The sequence below is a fragment of the Chiloscyllium plagiosum genome, unplaced genomic scaffold (assembly GCF_037043375.1).
Source record: "Chiloscyllium plagiosum isolate Xiang-an unplaced genomic scaffold, Cpla_swu_hap1 HiC_scaffold_21, whole genome shotgun sequence".
In the NCBI taxonomy this organism is placed as follows: domain Eukaryota; kingdom Metazoa; phylum Chordata; class Chondrichthyes; order Orectolobiformes; family Hemiscylliidae; genus Chiloscyllium; species Chiloscyllium plagiosum.
In genome coordinates, this window is record NW_028270159.1 from 100588165 (window position 1) to 100610611 (window position 22447).

General features: G+C 42.3%; 1 pseudogene; it reads left to right on the forward strand.

The window, feature by feature from the left end:
• The first annotated feature begins 1850 nt into the window (after window positions 1–1850).
• On the forward strand, window positions 1851–3732 carry LOC148146542 (putative G protein-coupled receptor 139; annotated as a pseudogene).
• Window positions 3733–22447: the final 18715 nt, after the last annotated feature.

Below are 22447 nucleotides of genomic sequence, written 5' to 3' on the forward strand. Positions count from 1 at the left end.
AACTCCAGTGAACTCAATTCTAACAGATACAATCTCTCTCCATGCATCAGTCATGCCATCCCAGGAATCAGTCTTGGAAACTAGACTAGATTTCCTACAGTGTGGAAACAGGAGCTGCGACCCAACAAGTCCACACCGACGCTCCAAAGAGTGACCCACCCAGACTCATTTCCCTACCCTTACCCCTGACTAAGGTACCTGACACAATGGGCAATTTAACTTGGCTATTCACCTCACCTGCACATCTTTGGACAGTGGGAGGAAACTGCAGCATCCGTAGGTAACCCACACAGACACGGGAAGCATGTGCAAACTCCACACAGACAGTCGCCCAAGGCTAGAATCGAACCTGGGTAGCTGGCAGTGTGAGGCAGTCGTGCTAAGCACTGAGCCATCATGTCACCCACAAGGTTTGTCTCCTTCCATGACCAGAACATCCTACCTCAGATAAGGAGACCCCACACTGCACATATTACTCCAGGTGGCGTCTCATTAAGGTCCCTGCACAATTGCAGCAAGATATGACCACGGCTGTAATCCAATCCTCTCGTACTCAAGGCCAAAGTGCCATTTAACTTCTTCACGACTTGCTGCAATACATGCATCCCCTGGCGTGTGGTGGGCTCTCAGATTTTGTTGCACCTCACACCTTTCCCAATCTAACGCTATTAAGACAATACCCTCGTTTGCTGCTCACGCCCCCAAAGTCGACTGGAACAACCACCTCTCACATCACCCAATCCCAACCTCGTGAAATATCCGCAGTTATTGGCAAATTCCTAACAAGGATAATTCCCCCCTTTCCGTTCATGTACAATCGAAATAAAGATTTGGAAGTATAGATTCAGAATGCTTTTGTTCAAGATTTTGTGAAGCTGCAAGTTTGTGAAGATGGAATGAGTAAAAACATTGACATGTTCCATCAGTCATGATCATATTGAATGGCGGATCAGCCTTGATGAGCTGAATTTGCAATCCATTGCGTATGTCCCTGTCTTAAACATAAACCATGTACCTCCAATTCTGATATTGTGCTGCCTGGTCCAGGAGTCACCTGCCAAAGGAATCATCTGATTCACATCCACCTACGAAGCATTTCATAAAGTTCACTGGAATTGCCTCACATAATTTTCAAATCGTAGAAAGTGCACTGTCTGTTTCCTCAAACCACGTGTGTGTGTGTGTGCGTGTGTGTGTGCGTGTGTGTTGGGGGGAAGTGTGTGTTTGTGGGTGTGTGTGTGTGGGTGTTTCTATGTCTATCTGTGTGTGTATGTGTATGTGTTTCTATTCTCCCTCCTTAATTCTGTTTATGTCTGTCTGAACCGGTCGCTATCTGTATATCTCTGTTTTCTCATACTGTCTCCTCTGCCATTCTGTCCCTGTCAATCTCGATCTCCAGCTTTTCTCTCATTCTTTCTATCTCTCTCACTTGTGGTCTTAAATTCAATCTGTCTCTCGCTCTGTACCCCTCATTCTTCTCTCTCAATCTGTCTATCCCTCTCTCATTGACGCTCTCTCTGTCTCTGACTCTGTCTCCCCACTTCTCTCTGTGTTTCTTCCCTCCCCTCTCTCCTTTTGTCTCCATGCGTGAAATGATGATATCACAATTCTATGGCATTGCTACTAAACCTCTTCAAGAAAATGTTTTTCTTTTGTGTATTCAGTTACTGTTCACACAGAAGCGTTGTCAAAATCTGTTTTACAATCAGTTAAAAATGTTGTAATGCCATATCCCCAGACGGGTGATCTCACAGGCTATAATTGAAAGGCTTGGGAAATTAAAGTCTTCAGTTTATAATGCAGGGAGAGACTATCTGCATCTCAGAGAAAGCTAGCACCTCACACTAAAAATGTCCCGTCCAATTGATGATGTACTGAAATTATATTATATGATATTCGCTGCTATTGGAATTCTTGGGAAGTGAAAAAAGCCAACGATATTGTATGATTCAGTTGCACTCTGCTTTTACTGTATGTCTCATAATACTTCGTGTTAAATTAATTGTCACACTTATAAATTCACGTTAAGAGTAAAATAATTTGGTTAAGCTAATCATTTTGAATTGTACCTGACGCTTTACTCGATATCCATTGGTATTAATACATCAGTGCCGCTGTAGTGGCTATTAGGTCAGACCTGTTCAGCTGCACATGTATCATTAATTAATTTAATTTTGTCTGAATACTGTCTATTTAATTCCGAGGCAATATGTTTATTACCACTTTTCCTTTTTACATGTTATCCTTCATACATGTTACCTTTTATTTTAATCGTTGTGTTGGTGCAAGTTCCAGAACAATGTTTCTTCAAACAGTCCATCACTGTCACTAGCTGTCTGTTCCTTGACTCCTTCACTTCCCATTCAGAGAATTAGTTGACGAGTTTTCCATTGTCTTATCAGTGAACAGATTATCTATCTCATCCTCCAACATGCCTGCCTCATCTATCAACGCCATCAGCAATACAGATTGACTTGCCTTCTCTCCCTCTGACCATCCTGTCACAACACAATGAAATTAAGGTCTGAACGTCTTTCTGCAGGGGTCCAAAAGGAAAAGAATCTATACCTTTAGCTGCCTCGATTACACTTAACAGACTCCTTCTCCTTTCAATAGCAACAACTGTTTAGTGAATATTTTCAGACTTGATCATTTCTAAAAAGTCCCTTTTGCATTTGAGAAGGGTCAAATACAGTTTGACTCGTAGTTTTTCTGATTTCCTCCCTTCAGTCGCAAGGTAAACTTATGGCCTTAATTGTACATGGAGGATGTACAATTGTACATTCAGTCATTTTCACATTATTTTCCATTCCTTTCCTTTCAGCTAATTTAATGGCAATTGTCATCCTGTGTAACGGAAATTGTGGGCTATCTGGTACCGCTCGCTACCTGGTGGCCACGGCAATAGCAGATCTATCAGTCAGTATTTTAATCAACTTTTTGTGGCACATCAGTTATCATTATTTCCCAGGGACATTCCTGGATATTGCTCTTGTGTGCAGCCTCAAAACTGTACTCGCCTCTGCAACGACAGACTGCTCTGTCTGGTTCACAGTTGTTTTCTCTTTTGATCGATTTGTGGCCATTTGTTGCCAGACGTTGAAAATGAAATATTGCACTGAGAAAACTGCAGCCATTGTTCTAACAGTAACCTGCGTCCTGCTCTGTTTAAGAAACATCCCATACTACTTTACAATTGAGCCATTGAGTATAATCAACAATGTACCATGGCTCTGCAGTGTGAAACTAAGTTATTATACTGATCCTGGATGGGTGGGATTTGATTGGTTTGATCGGATTTGAACCCCTTTATTCCCTTTCACTTTAATTCTGATGATTAATGCACTGACAGTCCGACACACTTCAGTGAGCAGTCAAGAACGTAAGGTACTGAGAGGTCAGAGCAGTGGAAAGAATGCCGGATACTCAGAGATGGAGAGCAGATGGAAGTCTGTGATTTTACTTTTAACCATTTCGGGCAACTTTATCGTTCTGTGGTCAGTGTAAGTTGTAGAATTCTTATATTCTAAAATTACAGGATCCGATCGTACGGATTACAAACTGGCTGAGTATATATTTCAACAAATTGGATGGATGTTGCTCGATCCAAATTGATGCATTAATACCTGCATGTATGGGTTGACTCAGTAGAAGTTTCGAGAGCAACTCCTGAACATGTTGCAATATCCCTTTACAGCAATTATTAAATTACTGAAGAAATAAAGCAACTGAGACTTGTCCAAGGGCAGCCAGCCAATCAGAGAGCACCATGCAATAACTGAAAGCAGATCTGCCAAACAGACAATGATCTGCTGCAACTTCTTTCGCCAGGCAGAAAATACAGAAGCCTGGACCGTTGCACCGACAGGCTCTGGAACAGTTCCTTTTCAGCCAGTATTAGGCAGATGATTGCACTCTCTCGCCTCAAATAATGCTCATATTGCTAACATTGATATCGCTTAGCGCACACCCTGTGAAGTCTCATCTGAATGCCTCTGTCTAAGTTTGTTTTATCTGTACGCTCTTGCTTACCATGATCTGCTTGTACTACTCGTAAACAAACCTTTTCACTGAACTTTTGTGCACGAGAAAATAAATAAATCAGCCAATCAGATAACTGAAGCCATGGACTGATGAAAGAGCTAAACCAATGCTCATCCTTGAACATAAAGCACTGTTCAAACAAGAAGTTGACTCGTGACATCAGACGCCTAGGAAGACCAGTTGGTAATTCCGACAGAGGCTGACCTGTGACCAGTAGTTGGTGTAACGAACAGAGAGATTATTAAGGTTCACTCATTTCTCCCTTGTCATATTGAATGAACATGGTCTCTGCCTGACATCTGCACCATGTGGTCCAAGAACCTTGCCAATTGGAAAAATCCAGGAAAAACGACTTTGATGGTTCAAGTACCAGTGTCAGAATTCTCTCCACAGCTCAGCATCACAAATGAGCACCCACAATGTCATGGAGAATCGATTTGGTACATCACTTAGCATCCTTGCAATGTATTGACCAATCGTAATCCAGTCCTTCTGTTTGCCATTGTGTCTTGAAATATGAGTGAATGGGAGTGTGAGTCGCTGCTTATTTACACTTTATTTGTGGATTGTTGTGCGTTGCTGCCAAAACCAGCATTTACACCTCAGTTCCAATTGCACAGAGGTCAACCAGACCCTGGAACCTCGTAATGATGGCAGATTTCCTTCCTTAAAGGAGTGATCAAGCTGAACTATTATGGCAGCAGTTAAAAAGGGAGTTTTGTCTTTTGGTACAGATGTTAATGAAGGCAGAATTAAACATCTGTGACTCGAGGCCGTGAACTGAATTATTGGAATATTGCTTCCGCATTACTGATTCCCATGAATTTACTATTGTGGAAGCACTTCCTCCGTATTTGTGTGATTGTGCAAGTGTTTCTGTAGTGCTGAGTTGGGTATGAGTTTGCATTAAGAATTTCAATCTGTGTTTGAGTTTATACATTCGTGTGTTGTTTCTTCTGTGTATTTTTGATAAAGTGTGTATGTTATTTTGCCTTTCTGTGTGTATACGTGTGTCTGTCTCGTACTTTTTGTGCACACCTGTCTGGTTGTCTGTGTATTGTAGTTGTGTTTGCTTTTGTGTCTACCTACAAATTATATTGTTTTGCGTGAGTGCATACGTTCAAGTACGGCACGTTTGTTACTCACCATTGGGATGGGGCCATCTTTGTCTGGTCAGCATTTATTTCCCATCAGTAACTGCCCTTTACACGATGATGCTCTCTCTCTCTCTCTCTCTCTCTCTCTCTGTGTGTGTGTGTGTGTGTGTGTGTGTGTGTGTGTGTGTGTGAGAGAGAGAGAGAGAGAGAGAGAGTGTGTCTGGGCGACTTTGTGCAAGCTTCTATGCTTGACTCTGTATGTATTTGTGTGTGGGGGTGGGGTAGGTGTCTGTGTGTCAGAGAATCACTGAGAACTACAACACGCAACAAAAACTTCCCGTCAGACTGTTATTGTCCAAAAACAAACACGTCACTCTTCTAATCCCATTTTCTAGTTCCTGGCCCACAGCCTTGAAAGCCTTGGCATCACACTTGTATGTCCAAACAATTCTTAAACGAGATGATGTTTTCTACCTCTCCCATCCTTACAGGCAATGAGTTCCAGGCTCACACCGACGCTTGGATGAGAAATATATCTGAACATCTCCTTTTATGCTCTTTCCCTTTGATATAAATTAACGTGGCAAAACCAACGTTGTATACAGTTCAAACACGCACATAAATGTAAGCCTCTGTGAATGAGCCAAGCACATCACATGCACCCTTATCCACTTTATCCATCGTTCCTGATACCTTCAGTTGCTTCTGTCCATCGAAACTAACACCCTCTGATATCCGATGCATCCCATGGTCCTATCATATATCGTGTATACCCTTGCATTGTTTTATTCAACAAGTCTATCATCTTACACCTATTCGGATTGAATTGCATTTGCCACTGATCAGCCCATTTGATCAGCCAATTTATACCCTGCTGTAAACTGAAACTATCCTCCATATTACTGATTACTATTTACCAATCTTCCAATGTTTGCATAGTCTTCAAACTCACTAATCATTCCCCCTACATTCAAGTATCGTTTAGTTTAATAAACTAGATACAGCAAGGGACCCAAACTGAGCCCTGGGGTCCCATTGAATACCAACTTCAGTCAGAAAATGCCCTCTCAACTTTCACTCTCTGCTTCCTGTCACTCAGACAATTGTGGATCCAGTCTTTCATATTTCCTTGAATTCCATGGGAACCATGATAACCTTTGATATCAGCTCTCCATGTGAAACTCTTAGAAATGTTGAATCCTTACAGTGTGGAAACAGGCCATTTAGCCCTAAGGTGAATACTGACCCTCTGAAGATGAAACCATCCAAACCCATTCTTCTACCCTATTATCCTACATTGACCCCTCAGTAATGTACCTAACCTACGCAGCCGTGAACACAATGGGCAATTAAGCACGGTCAATCCACCCCGAACTGCACATCTTTGGATTGTGCGAGGAAAACCACACAGAGGCAGAGAGAATGTGCAAACTTCACGCATACTAGAGTCAAACTCGACAAGACTGGAATCAAACCCGGGTCCCTGGCGCTGTGAGGTAGCAGTGCCAACCACTGAGTCACCATGCGGCCATTATCATGAAGCTCACTGAGGTCCAATTTGACACCTTCAATAGTCCTCAACTACATATCTGGTCACATCTTTGAAAACCCTAATCCAGCCTATCAGACATGCCCTCCCTCCATATTGCCTGTTCTTGATTAATCTCTATCTCTTCTAATGCAGATTCATTCTGTCCCTCACAATTGCTTCCAGCAGTTTTTCCCACCAACGAGGGTACACTGACTGGCCTGTAATCTCAGGTTTATCTATTGCTTCATTCTTGTATAACAGGAACATATTGACTATGCTTCAGATAGCTAATCCCTGAGACAGCGAGATTTATAGACAGAGACAGGCTCACACAGGGACGAAGGGAAACACTCCACTGGACATTTACCGAGGATACCCTGAGACAGACAAGAGCTGTACAACAACGGATGACAATGAATAATTCTATGTTCCCTGCGTGGTACTGTAAATGCATGAAGGCAGATGGAAATAGATCCTTCTCTGTTCCATCCAGAGTTCTGGGCATAGGAGGCAGAATTATTAAATCCAGGTGTTGTTGAACCAGTAGCTAATATACATTCGTGAGCCCAGGTAGTGATGAGGATTTAGGGACTTAGTGTGAAGATTGATAAAGAGCAGAAAGCGGAGAGTGGGAATAAACAGTTCATTTTCAGGATATTAGACTTGCAGTAATGGGTGCCACAAGGGCCATTGCTCAAGACAGAGCAATTCATTACCTCAATCAATGATTGAGCTGATGGGATCATTAACAATTGACAACATCAAAGTTTGATGGCACAATAAACTGTAAATAGGACATAGAAAGGATTAAAAAGGGGGTTGAACAGGAGCAATGTGTGGGTGAGCAAGATAAATGACCACTTGCAGAAGCTGAGAACAAAATATTACACTGAGAAAACTGCAAACCCGTTTCCCTGCTGCCATTGACTTTCTAGATGTAAGTGGTCGGTGGTTTGGAAGGTGCTGTCTCAGGATCTTTGGTGAGATGCTGCAGTGCATCTTGTAGATGGTGCACACTGATGCGACTGCTGATGGATGGAATGGATGCTTAATGATGTGGTGCAGATAAAGCAGGTGCTACTTTGTCCCTAGCTGGTGTCGAGTTTCGCGAGCTTGACTCACCCAGCCAATTGGGTAGTTTCTTCACGCCCCAAATAGGGATTCCTTATTCTACTGTAGGGAAATAGTTGAGCTGGGAAACTGCAGATTCCCCGTTGTAGCACAATACAAGGGAATTGTCCATGAAAATGGAATTTCCTACTGAGTAATTCCTACCTACTTGGAATCCTCTGTTAGTCTCCAAAAAATCAAATATTTGAGATGGATATGCTTAAATTAAATGGAATAGTGCATCAGGAAATATTTGACAATTAAATACCTGGTCTTTCTCCTCAGCTCAGTAACAATTCAACAGATAAATAATCCCTACAGTGTGGAAACAAGACCTTGGGCACAACAGGCCCACACCGACCCTCCGAAGGGAATCCCACCCAGACCCCTTCTCCCATCCTACTTCTCAACATTTAGTCTAACGAGCCTAATGTACGCATCCCTGAACAATATGGGCAAAAGCTTGACCAATCCAACCTAACCGTTGGACTGTGGGAGGAAACCAGAGCACCACGCAGACATGGGGTAAAAATGCACAAACGCCACACAGATAGTTGCCCGAGGTTGGAATCAAACCAGGGTCACGAGCACTGTGAGCCAGCGTTCCGCCCTAATACTAGGGTCACAACAGCCAACCACGAACTGTTTCGACGTGAGAAATTGTGGCAAGTGATTACGTGACTTCACCACAACATACCCACCAAACATTTATTTATGCAACAAAATATCCAATGTTCAGATCGAACTTCAGCAATGAGGAACTGCTAACATGAATGACATGCATTATGAATCAATAAAACTTGTGAATGATAACAAATTGTTGGATTCCCTAATTTTCAGCATGCAGCTTCCCAATTCAAATGGTCTGCTACGACAATGCAGTTTGAACAGATTTCCTGTCATTAAGATCAGACAGAAAGTCGCTCCCTTGTGTGAAAGTGATACAATGGCCCCCTCTGCTGGCCTGCCTACTCCACTGCACAGAGAGTGGTGAAGTTTGATCACCGTCAGTGATTCAATCAGAGAGGGACAGCGGGAGATAGGGAGGGTAGAAGCTCACAGCACAATTCAAACTGACAGAAGCATCAACAAAAACAGACAGACGGACACACACAAGGACACAGATAAACACACACACACACATACACACACACACACGCAAGGCTGATTTGGAGAGGCTTGCAACTCTAATGAGGTCCTTCAGTGTGGAACATGCTCATGTGGAGAAATGCTTGTGCTCCCACTGCAAGGCGGAAAAAATTGTCTTTGAGCAGTCGTCCTGACATTATGCACATTAAATGGAATGTTTCCACTGCAATTATATCCTGCCCTTCCGAGTGAACTGCTTGAAAGGAGACATGATAAATTTTATTGCACTTTCTTCAGCTTACAATGTTCTCTGACACACTCTCACAAATTCTGGTTGATAAATGATTCAGAGTTGGAGTCGGTGAGACCAGACTTGGAGGTTGAGGCATGATCTTATGAAGATATATAAAATTATGAGGGACATGGACAGAGTGAAGAGTCAAGGTCTCGTACAAAAGTGGAGTCTAACGCTAGAGGGCATAGTTTTAAAGTGAGCGCGAAAGATTTAAAAGGGACAAAAGTGGCAACTTTTTCGTGCAGAGGGTGGTGCGTGTATGGAATGAACTGCCAGTGGAAATGCTGGAATCTGGTAAAATTACAAAATTTAGTCAGAGGGCGGCACGGTGGCACAGTGACTAGCACTGCTGCCTCACAGCACCAGAGACCTGGGTTCAATTCCCGCCTCAGGTGACTGACTGTGTGGAGTTTGCACATTCTCCCCGTGTCTGAGTGGGTTTCCTCCGGGTGCTCCGGTTTCCTCCCACAGTCCAAAAATGTGCAGGTTAGGTGAATTGGCCATGCTAAATTTCCTGTAGTGTTAGGGGCAGGGGTAAATGTAGGGGAATGGGTCTGGGTGGGTTGCACTTCGGTGGGTCAGTGTGGACTTGTTGGGCCGAAGGGCCTGTTTCCACACTGTAAGTAATCTAATCTAATCTAATCTAATCTAATCTAATCTAATCTAATCTAATCTAATCTGTAAGTAATCTAATCTAATCTAAGATGTACAGCATGGAAACAGACCCTTCGGTCCAACTCGTCCATGCTGACTAAGTATCTCATTTAAATATTGTCTCACCTGACAGCACCCAGCCCACATCCCTCCATTTCCTTCCTATTCACATACCAATCCATACACCTTTCAAATTTTGCAATTGCACCAGCCTCCGCCACATCCACTGGCAGCTCATTCCACACAGACACCACACTCTGTGTGAACAAATTGCCCTTTCGATCCCTTTTACATCTTTCCCCTCTCACTCTAAACCTATGCCTGACGCACACCAGGGGATAAATCTTGTCCATTTACCCTATCCACGCCCCTCATGATTTTATAAATCTCTATAAGTTCACACCTCAGCCTCCCACGGTCCAGGGAAAGTAGCCACAGCCTATTCAACCTCTTCCGATAGTTCAAATTCTCCAAACCTGGCAACATGCTTGTAAATCTGTTCTGAACCCTTTCAAGTTTGACAACATCTTTCCGATTGGAAGGAGACCAGGATTGTATGCAATATTCCAACAGTGGCCTAAGCAATGTCCTGTACAGCCGAAACATGACCTCCTAACTCCTGTAATCAGTACTCTGACCAATAAAGGAAAGCACGCCAAACGCCTTCTTCACGATCCTGTCTAACTGTGACTCCACTTTCATGGAGCTATGAACCTGCACTCCAAGGTCTCTTTGTTCAACAACACTCCCTATGACGTTACCATTAAGTGTATAAGTCCTGTAGAGATTTGCTTTCCCAAAAGGCAGTTCATCGCAATTATCTAAATTAAACTCCATCTTCCAGTCCTCATTTTCTCATCTGCTCAAGATCCCATTTTAATCCGAGATAACCTTCTTCAGTGTCCACTACACATCAAACGACGCGTGGATGAGTATATGAAGTGGACGTGTCTAGAATGATATAGACCAAATGCTGGCAAATGAAACTAGATTAATTTAGGATATCTGGACGGCAGGGACGAGTTGGACAATAAGGTCTGTTTCTGTGCTGTACTTTTCGATGATCCTATGACTCAATGACTCTATATCTCAAGGACATCATTGCATGTAATCACGAAAAACTGTTCTGTGTCTCAAACGACATCCCTTGCAGAACAAAGTAAACGTGCAATGTGAGAGATTCACAGCGTTTGATTTTTCTCCCAAAACGTTGCTGCTTGTGCAGTGGCATGAGTCCAGCAGATGGTGGCGTTATACCACTTTAAATAAAAGTGGAACAGACAGGCACAGATTGAGGGAGAGAGAAAGAGAGACACGATTATTTTAATTCAATCATACAAACATCCGCCAAGACAAAGTTTCCCATTGCAGGCCAACATAGACACAAAGACAAACACATGCATACAAAACAAAGATGCATATGAATATGAGAATTACCAGTTTGAACACAAGAGGGACAGAGAAAGAGGAAGAGACAGACAGTCAGAAAGGACTCACGTCCAAAACAACAGTGACCCCATGGGACAGATGTGCAGACACAGTAATATAACCAAACACAGTAAAATGCAGATATATGGATACCTAACAGACACAAATACATAGTTACGCACAGCAACATCCACACATAGAAACACGCATAAATAGACCGACACACACAGATAGACAGACAGACACACATCGATAGAGACAGAAAAACATACATACACATAGAGACAGACACACACACATGCAGACAGGCAGAGATCACATACATTCACAGAAACAGAAACAGACACAGTTATTCACCTCAATACGCACAGCAACAACACGAAGAGACACGGAAATCTATACAAAAATGTTGACACTGTATGAACACACACAGGCAGCAATACAAATGCACACAGCCACAAACACACACACAATAGACCTGTACATACACAAACACACACCGGCACACATACCGACACATATTCTTATACAAACACACACACACGCATGCACACACACACACACACATGTGCACAGGTAGACACACATTTACATATGCAAACACACACACCGACATACACGCAGACACGGACACACAAACAGACACACAGACAAAGACACACATACAGACCCACGCACACACACACACACAAAGATAGATATTGCAAAGGTCAGCAAAAGTGACTGTCCTGGAAATTTTTGCATAACGTTGGCCGGATAGGTGCGCGTTTAACAAATTTGTGAAAGAAACAATCAAAACTGCTGTGGCTAGCAGAACATTCAGCGGCATTTCAAAGGATGAAGGCAATCTTAATTAATGAACCAGTGCTGGCAATGCCTGATTTTCCAAACTATGGAAAGAGCATCCACTGAGCTTCCTCATCAGTCTTTCCCTCCATTCATAATACACATTGTGTGTGTGTGTGAGAGAGAGAGAGACAGAGAGAGAGAGAGAGAGAGAGAGAGAGAGAGAGAAAGAGAAAGAGAGAGGGGGGGGGGAGAGAGAGAGAGAGAGAGAGAGAGTCTCCAGTAAAGCAGGGTTTAAATTATTTAGATTATGGACAGATGGCTCATAATATTTTTGGCTGTAGCTGGATTCTAATCCTTTGTAATAAATTTTAAATTTGCAACTGTACGGAAACCTGGACCAAGGTTTCTGCTAATCTTTGTCTAAACCACGGGTAAATTGCGGAACCCTGTTCACATATTGACATCACTAAATTTAGTGACAACTCCTCAGAAGACCTCCAGATGATTGAAAAGATGAAAGCTGTTCTTTGGAGCTTTCTGGATGGTTTTCTGAAAATCTCTATAGTTCTGGGGAATCAGGATGAAAGGGTAGATAGTTTGAAACACTGTCGATCCTTTGGATGGCTCGCTACTGTGTGTTGTTTTATGTTGCAGGACCCACTGACTGTCTGTCTCGGCCTTTTGTTGTTTACTGGGAAATTTGTTGGAGTATGTCTCTCCCAGAAAACTGTTGCATTTTGCTTTATGCTGATGCCATTAGTACCTGGATGATGTGTTTGCACTGTGTGTGATATTTAGAGTATGTGACTTCAGAGTTCCACTTTGCCCGTGTAGATTACCTTGCTGTTTCCTCCTTTGCCATGCCTTGCTGTTTGGCCAAGTTGGCCATCCACCTGTTTTAGGAGCCAGGAGACTTTGCTCTCCAGACTTTTTAATCAAAGAATGTCATGCGAATGAATTTCTAAGCTAAGTTGTAACAGTTGGTTCTCTTGCCAGGGAAACCCATGTTTCGTGTGAAAGCCATCGTTTGCATTGGTCTAACTTGTCATCGTACATCTGATAACTGATATAATTCAAAATATAAAAATAAAATCCAATTTTGTGGTGCAGCGACAGCATTCATTAAGAAAAAAATGCAAGTGATTATTTTAGTGATTGTAATGAGGTCAGCCAAGTGAAAATCATGGATTTTGAGTTCTCTGATTGGGGCTGTTAACCTGATCCAGTCAGGGACGACTGATCAGAACAAGAGCCTGAAAGATTCTATTCACTCTTATTGCTGGAGCTGGGAGAGCTGTATCAGTGTTAAAGACTCTCCACGTGGAAATAAAGGGTGGCTCGATGGGCCGACTGGCCTTGCGTCCACTCCTATTTCTTATGGCCTTCTTATAGACTTGGTGATAGGATACCTGCCTCTGTGGTGTTATTTCAGTGGCAACGAGTGAAAAGCAGGCATCAGAAGAAATTCAATCTCATCGGCTGGGTGAAGCAATTCTGGCATCATGCCGTTACTTTGACACTTGACTCATTCGATTCTGCCATTGAAGATTTGACCCAATATATGGAAAGAATGTGTTTTTTTTCTGGACAAATGACATTGGTATAGACGTAAAGCAATGAGTAATTCTCCTGACAACTTGTAGACGCGCAGTGTTTTCTGTGAGTAGAAACCTATCTTTCTCTGAGGAACCAGAGATGAAAACGTTTCAAGATTTGATAGATTTAGTTCAGGAATACTGTGGCCCAAAGCCGGCTATAATTCTGACAGGCTCTCAGTATTACTCTGCAATTCGAGAATCAAGAGAATCTGTATCAGGATTTTTGACCAGATTAAGAAAATCGGCAGACGCATGTGACTTTGATTTAATACTTAACAAGTTGCTGACAGACCGTTTGGCCCTTGGAATTAATGATGCAACCATGCAAAAGTACCTTCTACTTGAAGCACAACTGGAATTCAAACAGGCACAACAATTATATTCTGTGTCATCCAAGCTGGAAGATGGGAAAAATTTGTGGCTGTGGAGCTGCTCCTTTTTTGCGGTATTTTAGGTGTTAGAGGTGATTTCTTCGAATTCAAGGATCAGCAATTTCTGTTTTATATGATGTTGCATTGTTTTGGATCTTTGGAGAAAAAAAGGCAAAACAACAGGACTTTCCAAAGGTTGAAGGACAGACAATAAGAAGCACATGGTCAGTGCGGGAGAGAGAGAAAGAAACCCACACTACTAACTGACACAGCAGTGGCTCTGCGCAGTTAATGCCTTACTGTTTGAATTCATGTATCTCTGCACATGGGAGTGCGCCTAGGAAAACATAACAAACAGCGAAATTCACAACTGATCTTGGAGGAACCCGTTCGGGAGAGATCGAAGCACAGAAACAGATAATTGTATAATTTTCACTGTAGCTTTGCTGTAAATCTACAATACTGAGTAGAGTGGGTTCTTTCTTGATTACATGTTTTATTGAGATTGTCTCCTGATTAAATTTTTAAAATATAAATAATAACCATAAAAGTAGCCTGGAGCAGTGTTTTTAGAGCAATAAGATGGTGCTATTTCCTGGGTATGTGGATTGTGAAGTAGCTGAAATTGCTTTTAGTTCAGTTAAACGCTCTTCTTGTCGAAAGTGGGGTTTTACAGAGTTTATGTGTTACTGGGTATTATACTTGGAATAAATGTCTTTGCTTGTGAATCCTATCTAGTCGAGTGGATCAGTTGGAGCGATCATTAGAGACAATGAAGAATTTACAAGAGGAAGTGGGTGTCATGGGTAGCAGTTGCAGGAAGGGAGAAAAACCGCAGGTACAGCAGGTTGATGAGTTTACACCAGGAAAGGTTTGAGACTTAGGCAGGTACTGCAGGTGTCTTCTGTGGTTATCCCAATTTCAAACAGGTATGGTGCTTTGGAAAGAGTAGGGGGGTGATGGGCTCTGAGAGGAATGTAGCACGAACAGTCAAGTTTCTGTTATCAAGACTGGCTCTAAAGTAATGAGGGTTACGCCAGGTTCCAAGCAATCAATTGTGTTAGGAGACTCTTTAGTGTGAGGTACAGATAGATGTTTCTGTGATCATTAGCGAAAAATCACAATGGTGTGTTGCCTCCCTGGTGACAGGATCAAGGATATTTCAGAGAGGGTGAAGAATGTTGTCAAAGGGGAGAGGGACCAGCAGGACGTCATTCTACAAATTGGAACCAACGACCCAGGTAAGGAAAATGATGAGATTCAGAAGGGAGAAATTCGAAAGTTAGGCAGGTGTTAAAAATTAGGTCATCGAGGGGAGTAGTATCTGGATTGCTCCCGGTGCTACGAGCTAGTGAAGGTGGGAATAGGAGGATAGAGCAGATGTATGCATCGATAAGGAGCTGGTGTGTGGGAGAAGGGTTTTCATTTTTGGATCATTGGAATATCTTCTGGGGTAGAAGTGAACTGCACAAAGGATGGATTGCCCTTGAGTTGGAAGAATACTAATATACTGGCGGGGAGAGTTGCGAGAATTGCTGGGGAGGATTTTAACTTGGTAAAGTTTGGGTGTGTGACCCAGGAAGATAATGAACGAAGAGATCAATCTGAGACTGGAACAGTTGAGAAAAGAAACGAGTCAAACAGTCAGGGTACGCAGTAACAATGCAGAAAACAAATTAGGACTGATAAACTAAACCGCAATTACTTCAATGCAAGGGGTCTAACAGGAAAGGCAGCTGAACTCAAGGCATACTTAGAAATATGGGACTGGGATATTATAACAATTACACAAACGTGGCTCAGGAATGGACAGGACTAGCAGCTTAATGTTTCAGAATACAAATTCTACAGGAAGGATAGAAAGGGAAGCAGAAGAGGTGGGGAGTGGGATTTTTGATAAACGATAGCTTTTCAGCTGTACTTAGGGATAATATTCCTGGAAATATATCCAAATAAGTTATTTGTTTGGAACTGAGAAATAAGAGGGGAATGACCAGCTTTTTGGGAATGTATTATACACCTCCTCATAGTCAGCGGGAAATTGAGAAACAAGTTTAGATGGATATTTCATTTATGTGTAAGAGTATTAGAGTAGATATGTACAGTGATTTCAATTTACAAACATAGACCAGGACTGCCATTTTGTTAAGGGTTTAGAATAAGAGGAATTTGTTCAGTGTGCACAAGAACATTTTCTGATTCAGTGTGCGGATGTAGATATTTGAGAAGATGCAAAACGTGACCCATTCTTGGGAAATAAGGCAGGCCAGGTGACTGAGGTGTTAGAAGGGTAGCACTTTGGGGCCAGTGACCATAATTCTACTGGTTTTGAATTAATGATAGAAAAGGACAGACTGGGTATAAAAGTTGAATTTCTAAATTGTTAGAATACTAATTTTAACGGTATTAGGCAAGAGCTTTCAAAAGCTGATTGAAGGCAAATGTTCACAAGTAAAGGGACGGCTGGAAAATGGGATGCTTTAGGAAATGTCAAAATGAGAGTCCAGAGACAGGAAAATCCTGTTGTGCTGTAAGGAAAGGCTGGTAGTTGAAAGGAATGTCAAATGAGTAGAAAATGTTGTGGGTTAGGTTCAGGAAAAATGTAAGCATAGGTCAGGTACAGACATGAGATCGAGTGAAACCTTAGAAGAGTACAAAGGCAATTTGAATATACTTAAGAGGGAAATCAGGAAGTCAAAAAGGGGACATGAGGTAGCTTTGACAAATAGGATTAAGAGAGAATCCAGCGGGTTTTTACAAATACGTTAAGTACAAAAGGGCAAGATGGGAGCAAATAGGGCCCCTCAAAGATCTGCAAAGCAGCCTCTCTATGGAGTTGCAGGAGATGGGGGAGATACGAAATAAATATTTTACATCAGTGTTTATCATGGAAAAGGACATGGAAGATATAGAATGTGGGGAAATAGATGGTGACATCTTGAAAAAATATTACAGATTAGGTCGTGCTGGTTGTTTTGAAACGCTTAAAGGTGGATAAATTCCCAGGACCTGATCAGGTGTACCCTAGAACTGTATGGGAAGCTCGGGAAGTGATTTTTGGACCCCTTGCTGAGTATATTTGTCTCATCGATGTCACAGGTGAGGAGCCGGAAGACTGGAGGTTGGCTAACGTGGTATCAGTAAGAAAGGTGGTAAGGACATGGCAAGGAACTATAGACCGGTGACCCGGTGTCAGAAGTGGGCACGTTGTGGGAGAATATGCTGACGGACCGGATTTACACTTATTTGGAAAGGCAACGACTGATTATGGAGAGTTAACATGACTTTCTGCTTGGAAAATCATATATCAGGAACTAGATTGAGTTATTTGAAAGAGTGAAAAACAGTATTAATGAGGGAAGAGCAGTAGGTGTGATCTATATGAACTTCAGTAAGGCGTTCGACATTGGAGATTAGTTAGTAATGTTAGATCTCATGAAATGCAGGGAGGACTAGCAATTCTAATACAGAACAGGTTCGAATGTAGATGGCAGAGCGTTCTGTGATGGGGACGGGGGTGGGGCGTGGAGTGGTGGGGATGGGTTGCTTTTCAGATTGAAAGTCTGTGAAAAGTGTAGTATCACAAGGAACAGTGCTGGGTCCACGATATTTCCTCAGTTATATAAATGATTTGGATGTGAACAAAGAAGGTATAGTTTTGCCGATGACACCAAAAATGGAGGTGTCGTGGACAGTGAAGAAGATTACCTCAGATCATAATGGGATCGTGATCACATGGACCAATGGGCTGAGGAGTAGCAGAAAGAGCTAATTTACATCTATGGGGGGTGCTGCATTTTGGAAAAGCAAACCAGAGCAGGACCTATCCACTTAATGATAAGGTCCTGGGGCGTGTTGCTGCACAAAGACACCTTGAAAGTAGAGTCGCAGCTAGTTAGGGTAGTGAAGAAGGCGTTTGGTCTGCTTTCCTTTATTTGTCAGAGTATTGATTATACGACTTGGTAGTTCACCTTTCAGCTGTACATGACGTTGATTTCGCCACGTTTAGAATATTGCGTGCAGTTCTGGTCTCCTTCCTATTGGAAGGTTGTTGTGAAAATTCAAAAGTTAAGAAAAGATATACAAGCATGTTGCCAGGGTTGAGCAAGAGGGAGAGGCTGAATTGGCTGGTGCTTTTTCCCTAGAGCACTGGAGGATGAGGAGTGACCTTATAGAGGTTTATAAAATCATGAGGAGCATCGTCGGGGTAAATTGATAAAGTATTTTTCCTGTAGTGGCAGAATACAGAACGAGACGACATAGGGTCAGAGGGGAAAGGCATAAGGGGAAACTTTTTCACACAGTGTGTGGTGTGTCTGTGGAATGAGTTGCCAGAGGAGATATTGGATGCTGGTACAATTACAGTATTTAAAAGGTATCAGGATGGGTATATGAATAGGAAGCGTTTAGCGCAGTATGGGCCAAATACTGGCAAATGGGACGAGATTAGATTGGGAGATATGGTTGGAATAGACAAGTTGGATCGAAGGGCACAGAACACTCTGTACATCTCTAAGGGCCTATTCCTCTGATTGGCTTTATCATTGAAAAATAAGACAATTGTGGCACAATGGTAAAAGCGTATTCTGATGGAAGCGGACACCCTCACCAGTCCGACTGAACGTGGGGAACACCACTTGACTGAAGGCAATATCTTCACTCTGGACATATCCTGAACAGTGAGACTCTTGATCAGCCCACAGCAAAACCCAAAAACACAGCCAAGCCTCAACCAAATGGTTAAATTATTCTCCTGGATTGGCCTGGAAAACCATTGTATTGCTGCTGGTATGTGGACTCGAGACAGCGAAACAGTCTCTCCAGGCTTAATTTGAATAAGGGAACTCATAGGCTGGTATCCAGGAGAGTGCAAACACTTTAGTCCCCCTTTGACTTGTTGAGTACAGTTAAAGTACTCAGAAGGGTCTGTCATGGACAAGGCCAGATTTCTCACAATATTTTATGAAGGTCGCCTCGAAGCTAATGTTTTCTTATTTTAAAGGCAGTTGCGAAGTGAATGTCCCAGGTGTGATTCAGCTGGTGAAACCACTCAGCTTTCAGCAAAACAGAATTCATTTACATACTGCAGTTGAAACACGAACCAAAGAAAACAGAATTTAGAGCAACTTAAGTATTGGTAAACTGAACCAACCCGATACAGCAACTATAACGAATTAACTGCTCGAATTACAACAGCATAAACACACCCGTTGGCAAAAAGGTAAATTGAAACACAAACTCTTACAGGCAGGAATGAGCATCAGTCAGACAGACAGACTTCAATAGAAAGTCAAATTAATTCTGAGCTGTATCTTATAACTCCCCTGTACTCATAAATATCGTGAGTGCTACAGCAAAAGCAAACGAGAATACAAAGCCTGAACGGGGAGAACTGGCCTCTCTCCTTCCATTGTATGACGACATTCTTCTGAATCTCTGCCTTTACGACCCCACTTTAAAAAAAGGACGAAACAACCTTCTTTAAATGACAGCATCGCCAAATCAAAACCAATCAAAATAAATGCCTGGTTGAAAGGTCAGCCAGTTCTAATTGAGATCGATACTGGTCCGGCCGTTCCAGTGCGAACATAACCAGTTTTTAACAAAATTCGCTCTGGACTCCAACCCTTAAGTTCCTGTAACGTCGATGTATATGTCATCAACAGCCCTTCCTTCATCTATCAAGTTGGTCACTTCCTCGAAGAACTCTATTAAGTTGGTAAGGCACGATCTCTCCCGCACAAAACCATGTTGCCTATCACTGATTAGTCCACTCTTTTCTAAATATAAATAAATACTATTCTTCAGTATATTCTCCAGCAACTTTCACACCACCGACGTAGGCTCACTGGCCTGTAGTTACCCGGAATATCCCTTCTATCCTTCTTGTACAGGGGGACAACAAGAAAAACCCTCCAGTCCTCCGGCACGTCACCTGTATTTAAGAATGTCACAAAGATATCGGTCATGCCCCCACATATTTCCTCTCTCGCCTCACTCAGCAACCTGGGATTGATCCCATCCGGTCCTGGGGATTTGTCCACCTTAATAACCTCTCGCCTACCCAACACATCTTCCATACTTATGTCAACGTTATCCAGACTAATCAAACTTCTATCTCTAATCTCAACATTCATCATGTTCCTCTCCACGGTGAACAATGATGCAAAGTAATCATTCAGAACCTCACCCATTCTCTCAGGTTTGACACAATCTTCCTTTGTTATCCTTTAGTGGACAATTCCTTTCTCTACGTCCCCACTTGCTTATTGTATAAGAATATAATGCTTTGGGATTCTCCTTAATTCTAGTCGCTAAGGTTATTTCATGACCTCCTTTATCCCACTTGATTCCTCGTTTAAGACTTGTCCTACTCTTCCGATATTCTTCCAGGGCCCGTTCCGTTCTTAGCTGCCTAGACCTTATGTAAGCTTCCCTCTTTCTGTTGGCTAGTCATACAATTTATCCTGCCATCCACGGTTCACGAATCCTGTCCTTCCTATCCTTTGCCTTCACAGGAGATGCCTATCCTGCACTATTTTTAACCTAACTATGAAAGCCTCCCACATGTCAAATATGGACTTCCCGTCAAATAGCTGTGTCTAATCCACATTTCCGATCTCCTACCTAATTCTGATATAATTGGCCATGTCCCAGTTTAGTACTCTTCCCTTCGGAACACTCTCTTCTTTATCAAAATGTATTCTAAAACTTACAGAATTGTCATCAGTGTTCCCAAAAAAATCCCCCACTGCAACTTCTACGAACTGTCCTGGCTCGTTCCCCAGTACCAGGTCCAATATGGCCCCTTCCCTCGTCGGACTATTTACATACTGCTCTAGAAAACTCTCCTGGACGCTTCTTACAAGTTCTACCCCAACCAGACCTCTGACGTTAAGTGTATTATCTCAAAGGTAACCCAATGGAGAAGAATACCCATTAGCGTATACGTCCAACAGTTTGGCTAAAATAATGAGTACATATTCCCAATTATGTTAGGAAGGATTGAAGATGAGAATTCATTTATTCTGAATTGTTCCAAGTGCAAAATAACATCTACTGTGCGTCACATGACACTTGTGCCTGAGGCAAAGTCAGAGGAACCTGTCCAGGTACCAAAATACCTCAGAAGGAGCTACAAGAGAAAAGAATCGTACTGTGTCCTCGGACTCAGAGCAGGGAGGGCTATAGCTATTCGACCGAGCTCAGTTACGTGGACTGGCAGACAGATACAAGCAAAAGTGGAGAGTTTGGTGCTGGAAAAGCACTGCATGCCAGGCAGTATCTGAGAAGCATTCGAATCGACGTTTTGAGCAAAAGCACTTTTTCAGGAATCGGGTTAAAACAGTAGGTCCTCTCTCTTTCAGCAATCTCGCTCAGCAAACAGCAGAGACAGTGATGGGAAATGGTAGCTAAAGAGATATTTCGCAGCAGTCTTTATACAAAGAACAAAAGAACAAAGAACAATGGTGGAAGACAAGTGACATTCCATTAATACTGAAGAATACAGGGACGAGGTACTAAATCCCATTACCATCACTGGAAACATTATGCCTGACAAACTAATTAATCTAAAGGCATATACATCCCCTGGCCCTGATGGTTTGCATCTTAAGATCACAAATGAAGTAGCCACAAGGATAATAGATGCATTGAATGTAATTTTCCCAAAAAATAGTCAGTCATAGAGATATATAACCCAGAAATAGACCCTTCAGTCTAATTCGTCCATGATGACCGAATGTTCTAAATTCATCTAGTCCCATTTGCCTTCATTTGGCCCATGTCCCTCTCAAACCTTCCTATTCATATGCCCATCCAAATGCCTGTTGAATGATGTAATCGTCCCAGATTCCACCACTTCCTCTGGCAGCCCAATCCATACATGCACCACCCTTTGAGTGAAAATGTTGCCCCTTAGATCGCTTTCAAATCTTTCCCCTCTCACCTTAAACATATACCATCTATTTCTGGACTCCACCACCCATGGGAAAAGACCTTCTCTATTTACCCTATCTATGCCCGTAATTTTTGAATAAGCCTCGAGAAGTTCACCCCTCAGCCTCAAACCTTGAATTCTGAACAAGTACTGGAGAATTAGAAAACTACTAATGAGACACCGCCATTCAAGAAGTGAGGGACAAAAAGACTGGATAACTATCGGCCGATTCGCCTGACAGTTGTTGTTGGAAAAGTATTATTAAGCAAGTAATAGCGTAAAAATTGAAAACCCTGGATGTAATCAAGCAGAGTCAGTGAACCTGAATGAAATGGAAAGTCTGTCTGCCCGATTTACTAGTGGTTTAGATATTCGAGAATTCAATCAGCTAAAATGGAAAGGCGAGCATAAAATGATTACATTTATAAGGAAACTGCCGTTGAGAGCATAATGAAAACATGGGAAGTTATAGTACAGAAAGAGGCCTTTTGACATATCTGAT